This window comes from Lutjanus erythropterus, chromosome 1, assembly GCF_056507025.1.
Source record: "Lutjanus erythropterus isolate fLutEry1 chromosome 1, fLutEry1.hap2, whole genome shotgun sequence".
Lineage (NCBI taxonomy): Eukaryota > Metazoa > Chordata > Actinopteri > Lutjaniformes > Lutjanidae > Lutjanus > Lutjanus erythropterus.
The window spans coordinates 23,625,582-23,638,287 of NC_139317.1; the positions used below are offsets into that span (position 1 = coordinate 23,625,582).

The 12,706-nt window shown below is 42.0% G+C and overlaps 1 protein-coding gene across 2 annotated transcripts in view; it reads right to left on the bottom strand.

The window, feature by feature from the left end:
• The window catches only part of zfhx3b (zinc finger homeobox 3b), a 174,062-nt gene extending 161,557 nt beyond the window's left edge, over window positions 1-12,505 (bottom strand). For both annotated transcript variants that reach the window (XM_084717403.1, XM_084717394.1), the window contains exon 1: window positions 12,087-12,505. The gene's annotated coding sequence lies outside the window, so the exon portion shown is untranslated. The remainder of the gene's footprint in view (window positions 1-12,086) is intronic.
• Window positions 12,506-12,706: the final 201 nt, after the last annotated feature.

Sequence of the window (12,706 nt, forward strand, 5' to 3'; positions counted from 1 at the left end):
CATTACAAAAAATGCGGACAGCAGCACACCAAAGCGCGGGTACTCAGTTCTTGTTTCTAGAAGGATTGTGAAACAGTGTAGCCAGGCTTCCTGTTGAAGGCCCGCACAGCCATCTGTCATGTGAAAGTACATTTTGCCCTGACCACAGAGACTCAGGGTGCAGGTGTCAGTCTGTTTTGCTATAGAAAAATTTTACGTTCTATGTCAGGAAAGAAATATATCCATATATACATTCACATGTGCGCGTGTACATGAACACACACAGCTATCCTGAGGAAGCCAGGGGTCTGCAGAGTGTGAGAAATGTGCTTTCTGTGTTGATCGGGGTCAAAACATACAGGCTTGTTTAATGTACCCTGTCTGCCAAGAAAAAAAGAGAAGTGTTGTGGTTTTAGCAGGGCAGAACAAGCTGGGAGATTAGATATAGAGGCAGACTACATTCACACATGGTTTAACATCATTCAGCAGCGAAAACTGCTCTCACTTTTATATTTTCTACAGGTTCAAACTTTCATATAGCACAGTATTTTCATTATTGGTTCATCTGTCCCAACATGATGTTCTCAAATGTCATGTTTTGTCAACAGCCAAAAGATTATCAGTTCACTGTCATAGAGGACTAAAGAAATCAGGAAATATTCACTTCTGAGAAGTTGAAATATGAGAATGTGGACATTTTGCCATAAAAAAAAAAGACTCATGGATTATCAAAATATTTGTCGATTAATTTAATAGTTGCTTAGGTGGCAAAAGTACATACATTCAGGTAGAAGTACTGACACTTGTGTAAAAATGACTGATTCAACTTTTTTACTCAAATAAAAGAAAAAGTATAGGCTCTGAAAAGTACTAGTACTAGTAGTATAAAAGAGAAAAGTAGCGTCTGAAAGACATTTATACCTGCTGTTTCCCTGTATAGCTAACTGAACCTCATCAATTCTTCCTTTTTCTGCTCTTGGTTCGTCTTTTACATTGTTTTCATCTTGTTATGTCCGTCATGTATGATATGTGTCGATGCATGCACCAAGGAATCACATTTTCTATGTTATTGTCTCATCCATTTAGGCTAAAATTGGTCTTGATGTTGCAGAGTGGCACACAATAAATCAATATAAAAATAATGAATAATTCCCCTAAAATGCCTTAAAAATAAAGTGACAAGCTTGTTGAAAATATACATATGTATGAAAATATAAGGAGTAGGAAGTGCAGATATTTGTGTTAAAATTTAGGGATCAAAATTAAAAAGTTGTCAGAAAAATAAACGCTCAAGCAAAGTAAAGATACCTAACTCTAGGTAACTCTAAGTATTTGTACTTCATTACTTAATATCCCTGGAGATTAGAGGTAGAGGCAGACTACAACAATATTCAATAGCTAAGTTTTTATGCATTATTGTCATAGAAAATGTTTTTCATGAGACCTATGCCTCAGTTCTGCACTTCCTCTTCTGTCTACTGTTGTTTTGACAATGGCGATTCATGAAAAAAAACAAACTATAGAAAGGAAGGAAGTGATGAGACTGGTGTCTGTGCCCTCCCTCCATCCCTCCCTCCCCCCCCCACCCCCCCCTTGCCCTGACCATCGCCTCTCTCTTTTTCTATCCTTCCTCTAAACCCATATTCTCTCTAGTGTAAACAAAGGCTGTGTCATCTACACACTCGTGCTGCTCCTGGTGCCGCTAGGAGGGAACGAGTGCATCCACGGAGCTCCTGCACCATACAAGGGCTACTTCCTGTGTTAATCCTCAGCCCAGAGTGTGATTCTACCAGTCTGCTCTGCTCGCAAGAGTTTTCTGAGTATTGCTCGTGGCAAAGAAGACCACTGAGTGAAAAGCTATCTGCTAGCATTAGTACCTTGGTTCTCACCTGCCATGTGGCCTGTTGTTCCCCATCAGGGCATGATCCAACATGAGGAAACACCTGGCTCCAACAAAAAGCAGGCAATAAGAGGAGCATAGTTTACAGCCATCCTCCTCCTGATACAGATACACAGAGACAACACTAGATCTACACAGGAGATACAGCCCAAATTATATGTAATCTATGAGGGAATTTCTTTTATTTCTATCAAATGTATGATTTAGAATGGCTCTGGGGGAAAAGCGCTTAAGCATTGCTGTGAGGGAGAGTAAAAGAGTAGTAGAGAAGAGGAAAAGCAGAGCATTTCTGTCAAAGAATTGGCACTTGGTATGAAAGAGAAGAAAAAAAAAACTGTTGTAACAGTCAGTATCCGTTTTGAGCTGAGCTCTTACCTCAGGCTGACTTCCTATATGTGGTCAGGGTGTGTTTTTGTTTTACTGCTTCACACAACAATGCTTGCTTGCTATTTGTTACCACCTGAGTAAAACAGAAAAGTAAAATGTTCCGTGCTGCTAGAAAAAGAGAAGAAAATGTCACCTTTAATTAAAGCTAAACTGAGGTGTGACAGACTTGCAGGCGCACAGCAGACGATCAGGTGATAGAGGAGAGGTTTTAAACTCGAGCCACTCTTAGAAGGTGGCATAATGCTCTCCTCTGTTTGTATTTGGGCCGGAGCATCACCAATAGCTGCATATACTAGCCTGGGCCCCCATCTTCATTCATTAAACAGCAGGAAAAATGAACGCCACGGTGACCAGACGAGGCAAATGACGTCACAAAGCCGAGGTCACCAGTCTGTCACGGCCGTCTAGCCCCGTGTCATCCCCATGGGACCTGCCCCACCCCCTCCAGCCTAGACCAAAATCTCTGCTCTGTGGCGCTGAACGTCAGAATGAAAACCAAACAGTCGCACAGGGCTCCACGTCGAATATGCAAACGCCACGGCGCTGTCTCTGTCATGAGGCATCAGCCACTGGGCACAAAACGGCGGTTAGAGCATATAGCCTGCCAGAGAGGTGGGAGCGTGAGGACCAGCAGACGAGAACTGCCATTAAACTGGATAAATATACATTTTTAGTCGCTGAATTGGTGTATGTGTGTGTTAGGGAGAAGAAGAGAGTATGTCTCCTCCTCCTCAGGCTATACACACACACACACACACACACACACACACACACACACTGTACATCTCTAGTTTTCGGTGTTGCTGTGTGGGAGTCTGCTTCTCTCTAATCAATTTATTATGAGGCACTGGGGTCCTTATGTTTGTTCATTTAACACAGGGAAAATGAGAAAGAGCATTTGTTTTAGGTACAGTGAGACCCAAAGAGAAGCCCACACATGTTTCCGAAGGAGGGGAGAGGAGAGGAGGAGAGGGGTGAAGTGAAGGCACACAGAATAACGCAGAGGTGCAATATTGTGGCTTTGAGGAAATGTTGCCTTAATTGCAGTTTGCTGTAACATTTAATGCAGTCTGTACGACACCTGGCATAAATGGTTTACACTCGGGACAGTGCCAATTATAATCCAGCCAATCAGAAATCTTTCATAAATCCACTGACATGCTCACCGCCACTGCAAGATGCTTATTTGACGAGATGAAATGGGATGGCGACAGACGCGCATGCAGTATATCTTCTTTTTAATTACAACGTCTGCAGAGGTGGGACTCTGCTATAAACAATCATCTGTGCAATCAAACACAATACCACCAACACTATGCATTATAATAATGCATTCTCAAACTGAAAAATAAAATCATCATGCACAGCATTTGTATCATTATTACTAGTAATACAACTGAAAAAAGTAAAAATAAAAAATAAATCAGCGCAGAGCTTAAGAACTGAGATATCATTCATTCAGCATCTATGACAACAGAACCGCTTCTTTCGATTTGATAATGACAATCAGGTGGTGGCAGTGGTCATATCAGCCTAGATATTTACTGGCATTCACAGAGGCAGACACACGCTCACAGAGTATAAAAATAAAGAATACTATTACCATTCTGCTGAGTGCAAAGCTCTAATAAATATACAGTTAAAAAATTATTTTTATTTATCATTAAAAATATAAACTGTGCATCTTTAAAGGCATGACATGCAACATTTTTCTAAAGAGACAAAAATGTATAGACTACAAACAAGTAGATATAAACAATATCCCTTTGAATCATTATTGTATTTCCTTATTTTCTCATTATTTTGCTGTGCTTGGGATGCTTTACCAACCCAAAATGTATGTATTTGACATCCTGGGAATTAGATTCAACAATCAACTGTCTTTCTGGTGTGTTTACAAACAGCTCAGACAAATATTAATGATTCTGCCTTTAAAATGTGCTTTTTGAGAACCATTTTTAAGAATTAGCTCTTTTTAAGAAGTCCTAATAGTGCTAATAAGTCTTCGCTTCCTTAATATTATATAATCTGATCATATGCATTTTCTGTCATGTAAAAATAAATCAATGAACTAAAATACTCTGCAGAAGTTTATTATGTGATTTACATTCACATTCCATCAAAAAAGAAAAAAAAGATATGTGAATTATAAAATGGCTGGTGATGCATGAGTAATAAAAATGTGTGATAATCAGAATATAACAGTGTACAGTATATGTGTGCACACACAGTACACTGCACACACAGACGTGCCCGTGTGTGTGTAGAAAAAAGGAAAATATAGCGGCAGAAGCTGGAAGAGAGCTGACATCAGAGGACTACGGAGGCTATAGCACTTAGAGGCCATTTTATTGCTTTGCTGTGGTCAAGTGAGGTGCACCGAGCTCAATTCCACCACAACAATGGCAAAGAGGGCCGCAGAGACAAAAGAGGGCTATCCCTGCTTCTTAACCCCTTCACTACTGGCAGATCAGTCGCCTGAGGCACTGAGTGAGCAGCACCGGGCCACCTCAGGAGAAACTAGGGGAATGACAAATAGCTGCTTGCAACTTATACACCTACTGTACGACAACTGCTCAAACACACATTTTGATAAAAAACTATACATGTGCACAAACCACATAAGACTCCATCAATGGGCAGATTGAGTCGGCTGCTTTCCCTGACCAGGAAGAAGAAGGAGCAGTCGGTAGCTTCACCTCAGCCCTGAATCCCACTGCAGCCTGCTCTCCTCTCCTCTCTATGTCTCTCCATCTCTGCCCCTCCCTCTCTGTCTCCGTCTCTCTCTCCTCTACTGGGAACACGGACAGGCTACTACACATTTGCAAGTGAATTACACTTTTTTGTTGAGATTTTTTGTGTGTGTGTGAATTGTAAAAAAATGGGGACGAGGGTATGAGAGGGAAAGGGTGCTCCTGCCACCGCTCTTTTCTTTTCTTCTCTCTATAATCCTGAGGAGGATAAGCTGTGAGGTACACAGAGAGGAAGTGCCACAGACCTGCCGGGGTCCAGCGCCAGCAACATCCTAGCTGTGCATTCCTGCAGCCACAGACGCAGGTATAGACAGATACAGAGACATATCTATTGTTATAGAGTGGTGTGGACGCTGTGCACACGCAGAAAGGAAATTAACATTAGTATGACCTAAATCTGAAACCCAAACCAAGCTTTAACACAGATATGAAAACAGAAATAAAATATCATCATACTTGGAAAAACCTGAGATACAAAGCAAAAAAAAAGTACCGTCAAAGGCTATCCATCTGCCCCCATTGTTATTACTGAGCACGTTTTGGGAGTATCAGAGCAGAATGAGTGGCGTGGAGAAGGAATTATGGAGTCTATAGGAGTATAATATTCATATCACTTTCACATAACTCTTTATCTGGCCCTTGAAACCAGCCCCAGCCCACTGACCGACAGAAAAACTGAGCAGCTGATAGCTTGAAAACAAACACTCGCACTGTATTTGGTTTTGATACAAAGCGGGATGTTGCATCATCGGCTGAACAGGCTGTAAATTAGTGACAGGGAAAACTGACATGCATGTATCACCTGACTGCACTGAAACATGTCCTCTTTTATTATACAAAATATTCTTCATATGAATAAAATGATGTTAATTGTTTATATTTAATCATTGTATTGACTGGTGAGAAAACATTGATTTTAAATTTGAATTATATTAAATTCTATGTTAAAAATATGAAACAATAAATAACATGGAATATGAAGGCAGGAGCTATGAAACTGATGCACTGTCAATATTTTAAACCTGCCACTCTCTTCCACACACACCCACACGCATACACACACACACACCCACACACACTTACATTTCAGTTACACAATGCAGATTTCACAGACACAGATAAACAATGCCAGGGCAGTTATCACTCCATGGAGCACAGTAACATAGAGGAAGAGGAAGAGGATGACAAAGAAATAGGGGAGGATAAAAAGACGGCGTGTGTGTCGTCAGAGTCACAGGCCAGAGGGGCCCATGTATTGTTCCAGTGGCTCAGTGTGGGGAGAGAAAGGCGACCTGGGCCGCCTCTGTCTAAGCGTCCTCCATGTTTTATGCATTCTGTCCTTTGTGATGATAAGCGCCAGTGCGGAGGGTGGAATGCTGGCCTCCAGGGTCCAAGAGAGGGGTGGGCTTATGGTTGGGGGGGGGGGGGGGGGGTGCTGGGGTGCAGCTCGGTTCAATTTTTGCAGCCCTTGGAGTGGTCCCTGTCATCCCTGCCTTGCCCGCGTGTAGGCATACGTAGCCTATACAGACTCGAAAGCGCTGTTCCTCCCATCCCTGAACACTAGAGCTAGCTGCTGCTGCTGCCCCAAATATACACATATACACACAGTCAGTCATAGCCGCTATGCTACACACACACACACACACACACACACACACACACACACACACACACACACTATGCTACTGCCAGCCCTGGACAGGCATGCATCACACAGGTCCATGACTCGCAGTCGATGCAGCAAGCCAGAAATACAACAGTGTTTATCACTGTTACAACACTGCTATCTAACAAACAGCCTTGTTTGCTACAAAACTGATATTGTACATTTATTACAGAAGCAACATTGAAATTCTAGTCAAGGACGCAGAACCACACACACATTATAACCCCCACTTCCACAACTACAACAGCATTTATTGTTAGAAATGGAAGACAAATTTGTATCACATATTATTGTGCTCTATTCTATGACAGCCTGTGAATTTCCTCCACTGGAGGAGAGAAAGTCAAAATAGAAGCTGTACTTTGCTTTTAAACATATTACTGAATGGGAAATAATTTTTTCCTTCTCCCCGTATCTCTATTCTCTGTATGACGCTGGATAATCAGAGCAGTGTTGCGTTATCACAACACAGGGCTGATATGATTTGTCTGAATTTAAGCACTGGGTTAGATTTTTGGAAACAGTTCAAAATTAATAAAAATAATGACAATAAAAACAAAAGTGTATCAGAACAAGGCCTTGATGTGGCGCATTCTGAAGAAATTAGATTTTCATAATGCCAGTACACACACAAATCAGAACACAGCTGTGCACATACACACTTGCTGAGACACATGCGCATCTTCTCAGTCATAAATCTAGTCTACCACAATGATTTAACCAAGATTGTTAACACGATAACATATTGTGAAAGAGCAAACCACAAAAATCCCCGCCAACTTCACTTCAAAAAGATAAAAGGCCGACATTGAAGAAAAAGAAAAGCTCCAAAGAAGACAGGGAGGGGAATTTTTAGAGAAAAGGGGGTGCTTTCTGTGGATAAAGACGAGTCCTTTTGGACATTCAGGGCTGCTGGGATTAAGGATCAGGTACAGCATTCATGCACACACACACACACACGCACATACACACATACACCTGAGCATGACAGTCTTCCCATCTCCCTACCCACTTTCTCGCTCCCCCCGTGCTGAGCCGAGACCCCCCCCCCCACTCCCCCTACCCCCCCGCCTGCCTGCTCCTTTACGGTAGCATGACAAGTACACTGGCCTCGACTGCAGGACAACTGGAAGAACTGGTCCTCACCGCACGACCTTGCATATTCAAAACCACACACACGTCAGATTCAGAGCCATCATCTGTGTCGACTGGCCTCATCTACACATGTCCACAAAGCTAATGGCTGAGACGAACACTTTACATTTTTCTCTGATTTCAAGGAAGATGCAGCCACACAAAGGTAGACCTATTTGTATTTAAAATGCTCTGTTCTTATACAATTAAAATGAATTAATTTAAATGGCTGATAACCATTTAGTAAAATACAAAATAATAAAGATAATTATTTTAAAAATTCCATTCACATAAAACACAAAAATCATTCTATATTTTTCTTATCAGAACTAAATTAGGTGGATTTTTGTAGTCTAAAGTGTGTTACAATTCCCATGTATGGCCTCAGCCTGCTGGTAACCCAAAGGGGGCTCTCTCCAACCGAGGACATGGTAGCGAGCTCTCCCACGATGCCAGTGCCCAAGCACGGAAAGGTGGGAGTTAAGGAGGGAGATATGCAGAGACACACTGAGAATGAGATGGAGAGAAAGAGAGAGGGAGGAGGAGGAAGAGAAGGGGTTATGACAGCCAGAGGCGCTGTCTCCCATTTCTCTGTGTTACCCCCCAAACCATGAAACGAGCCTATCCATGACGACTGCTGCTGCTCCCTTTATCTCCTCTATCCAACTGGAAGTGCTATTCCTGTCCATAACGTCTGAATATACCTGTCAGCCAATATAGTAATAGAGGGGGACCGAGTATAAACAGTGGACAAGCGTTTTGTTGCTGTGCAGGATCAGTAGCAACTGTCATCACATCATAGCGTTATAACACCAAATATTTTCTTCATGACTTGAATAACAATCAAAACAGAAACAACACACAGGTAGTAATTCTACCATATTCACTTGAATCATGTTCAAACTCTAAATGTAAACCACCACCAGAACAAATATACAAACCTGGATTTTTGAAACAATTTTGATCTTACCAGACAAAGAATTTTCTTATGTCTGAAACAATCAAATAATAATATATATATTTTTATTACCATGTATGTAATGGTTTAAAACAACTGCCTGATGTCACAAAGATATATGAAGAAATTCCAAATAATTACAGCAAATTCTAATGAAATAAAATAATCAGATGTGTGTTTATCATTTATTCTGAGCACAACTTTCTATTTTTTCCTTCAATTATGGTGAATAACCCAATTGCACCTAAATGTTTGTATTCATATAAATCTGGAAATATTCCTTAAAAATCAGTTTAGAAAATTAAAATCTATTGTTGATAAACATGTTGACAAAAAAGGAAGGAATAACTCTGACCACAAGTAATTAGTTTAAAATGAAAATGGGCCATTTTCAATTATTTTTCAGAAACGGTGTCTGTGCTAAAACCATCACTCTGGTGGCACTTGAACATGAACGCAATACTTCCAGTCTCACACTCAGTGATGAGCATGAGATAATACATTTAGCTACACCAAAAACACAACATCTGACAAACACATATTTGAAATAGAATACGCAGGAAAAAAAAATGAAGCCAATGACATTCCTATACCTTTTAGCAGGAAGTGTTATAATTAAACATAAATATGACAATGAGACAAGACAGGAAAATCAGACAGGTGAAATGACAGTAAACATTTCTGCTGTCTTTGTTTTGTAACAGAAGACGGAGGGAGCGAGAAGGGAGGAGGAGGAGGAGGAGGAGGAGGAAGAGGAGAGGAGTGTTACTGTCAGACAGGGGAGGAAGGGAGATCACTCGAGTTTTGGCACAGCAGCCTACCTGCCTTATAGCTACATTATAACATCTTTGAGTGGAATCTAAACACACACAATTTACTGCTGTAGCCACACAAAAATACAAGGGTGGAGAACTATGTAACAACGCAAAAAATAAAAAGAAAAAGGAACAAAATCTGAATATTATTACTGATTTTAAATAATCAGCATGCCGGTTCCCCCTCATAATCTCTTTCCGTCTGCTCCTCTCCAGTCTGAAAGGTAGGGATCTGTTTATCTGACCTCTTCCCCTGATTCCTCCTCTATGGCCCATGGCTATCTGACCCCTCCACCCAACCCCCCTCAACACTCCCACCCTCAGCTTCCCCTCCTTTAAAAAATATATATATATATTTTTGTCTTCCTCTCACTAGCTTTTCCTTTGTTTTATATTAAACCTGTACACAGTCTATTTTTGTTTCTCTCCCATCCTAAAAACTAAAGCCAAAGTCTTAATCCTGCAGATGCTGACAACCACAAGTGCTTTGTGTTGCTCCCAAAACATTACCAACAACTACCATCACCCCAGCCAGAGACCCCACTCCTCTCCTCTCTCCCCCATCATCCATCCCTCGGCTGTTTGCGCGGGGGTTTCCTCTCTTTCTTTTTTATCTCTGCACTCTCTCCGTGACCCCTGTTCCCCCTGTTTCTTGCTGTCTGACCTACCCCTCCACCCACACACACACACACACACACACACACACACACACACACACACACACACACACACACAGCTTCTCACCCCCCTTTCTGTTTCCCCCCAACGGTACACACATATCCTATCCTATCCTTGCCTCTCTGCTCGCTCGCAAAACCTCATTTTTCCTCTTTCTTTCCCGTCTCTTATGTCGCGAAAAATATCCAAGACTGACTTAAAATTCTCGCAGCTTTTTCCTCACTATATATAGCTCCATGTCATCCGAAAAGTAGTCGCTATTTTTGGGCATATTTGTGGAGATTTTACGGCTTGCAATTACACCTAAAACGTCAAGATAACAGTTGTGTTTTCTTTATTTTTACGCACAGATGTATTTTTGGACGAGACTGGTAATAATGTAGTTACAGGCTGTAATAAATAAGCTATATTTTTGGGAAAAGGCCCATTCAGCTCTTGTGTTTTCCTCCGAGAGTGCAGCCTATTCTATTTTGGGTATGTGGAAGATAGTTCAACTTTTTAAAAATCCTGCAAATGTTAACTGGCTAAGCGGCTCCTAAATGCATGCAGTGACCTATAGGTTTAGCCTGGACCATACTAAAAGTTCCCGGCAGTAACTTTGGAATGATTATGCCTGCTTAAGGTCAGACTAATAGGGCGATGTTTTGTTTTCATTCCGGTCAGCATTTCTCGGGGAAAGAAAAAAAAAATGTTCTCTTGAAAGTCAGATACGGTAGCCAAGTAGTTGGAGGCAGCAGCAGCAGATAGATCCAGCCTGCCTATGTCTTCTTCTTCTCCTTCTTTCCTAAACCACATGTCTGTTCTGTCTGAAACGCAGCTCACACTCTCAGGCTGTCCGTGTACAAGGTCCTGCTGATCCGCTTCTTGTCATGAAGGAGACCCGGGGCTGCTTCGTTTTTCCTCCAACACACCACCACATCCACATCCACATCCACATAACACACACACACGCTTTTTGCAAAACGCGCGCACACATACACACACATGTCGATCGATTTGCATGTGACTTCGTCAGGGAATGAAGCGAGAATCGACTCAAAAAACAACGCTTCAAAAGAGGCAATGAAAAATAAAAAAGCAAAGATGGACAAAGTAGAGGAAAAGTGGTAGCTATAGAGGAACTGAGGCAGGGCGGAGGGATTGCACATTTCAAACACAGAGAGACGTGTCGGAGAAGAGCAAAAATTTATCCAGAAGAGGATTTTATAAGCATACGACGGTGCTGAACCCCCCTTTGGATGTGGCAAGTGTCAAATCTGTCAAAATGTAGAAAGCGAGAGATGTCTCCCTTTCGCCGGGACGCACACGGACCCACAGGCTGGACTTGGAGCTCCTTTTCTGGGCTGCGCTCGCTTGGAGCTGCCGCTGCCCTCCGTCCGCTCCACACAGCCCCCTTTCTTACTGCATCTGTGCCTCAAAACACGTCTCTCGACACCCATAAACCCTCCATACCTGTTCCCGACCCCACCGAAATGCACATATTTGCTTTAAAACCGTGTTTTTCTACGTTCAACTGCTGTGGAGAGGATCGCTGTCTTGCCCATTTCTTATCTTCCATTCATGAGGAGGAGAGGACGAACCCGCTGATGTAAACACAGGTAAACGATACAAATAAAATCGAGAATAAAGCAAACTACTTGCATGAAATGAACTTGTGGTCGCTAGTCATGTCTCACAATGTGAGAATAGCCAGCTCCGCTACACGTAAACTCGGAACAGATAGGGAAAGAGATTCAGATAAGTGTACAGCGAAAAGAATAGGATCGTGGAAACACAGAGGAGAGGAAAAAGAGACAAACGCAAAGTTGAAACTTACAATTTCTCGCTGCCGCTTTGTGATCCTCGCTTTTTAATCCAGTTTTGAGATGATTTAGCTAAAGATCCCATCAAGGCAGTCCCCTTTTGGTCAGTTTGCGCTTAGGGTGGCAAAAGAAAGATCATTGTTGTTGCGGAGTGTAAAAAACGAAGTAGGTACTATTAGTTGTTAAAGGCAATATAAAAATAATTTGGATGCAAAGCAGGCGATGAGTCTTGTGTTAGAGGGAGCGAGGAAGAGGTGAAAGTGAGATCTGATGATTGAAAAGAAAAAACTCTTTGGATCTTTATTCCTGCTAATTAGTTTCCTGCAAAAAATGGCTGTGATTAATTCAGTGCGCATGTGCTTCATTACACAGGCACGAAGGGAAGGGCTAATTAGCCGCCTTCTGGATCAATAAGATTCAGCAAAGGAGAGAGCTCGGGAGAGAGAGGGAGGGAGGGAGGGAGAAAGAGGAGGGAGGGAGGGATGGATGGATAGATACAAGTAGAAAAAAGAGGAAAGTAATGATCAGGAATTGAAAATATGGAATTAAGAACAGCGGAAAGTAAGAGTTTGATTAGACGGAAGACAGTGAAAGTTAATACTGGAGCAGGCAGCCGCAGCAGACACAGCCCCGA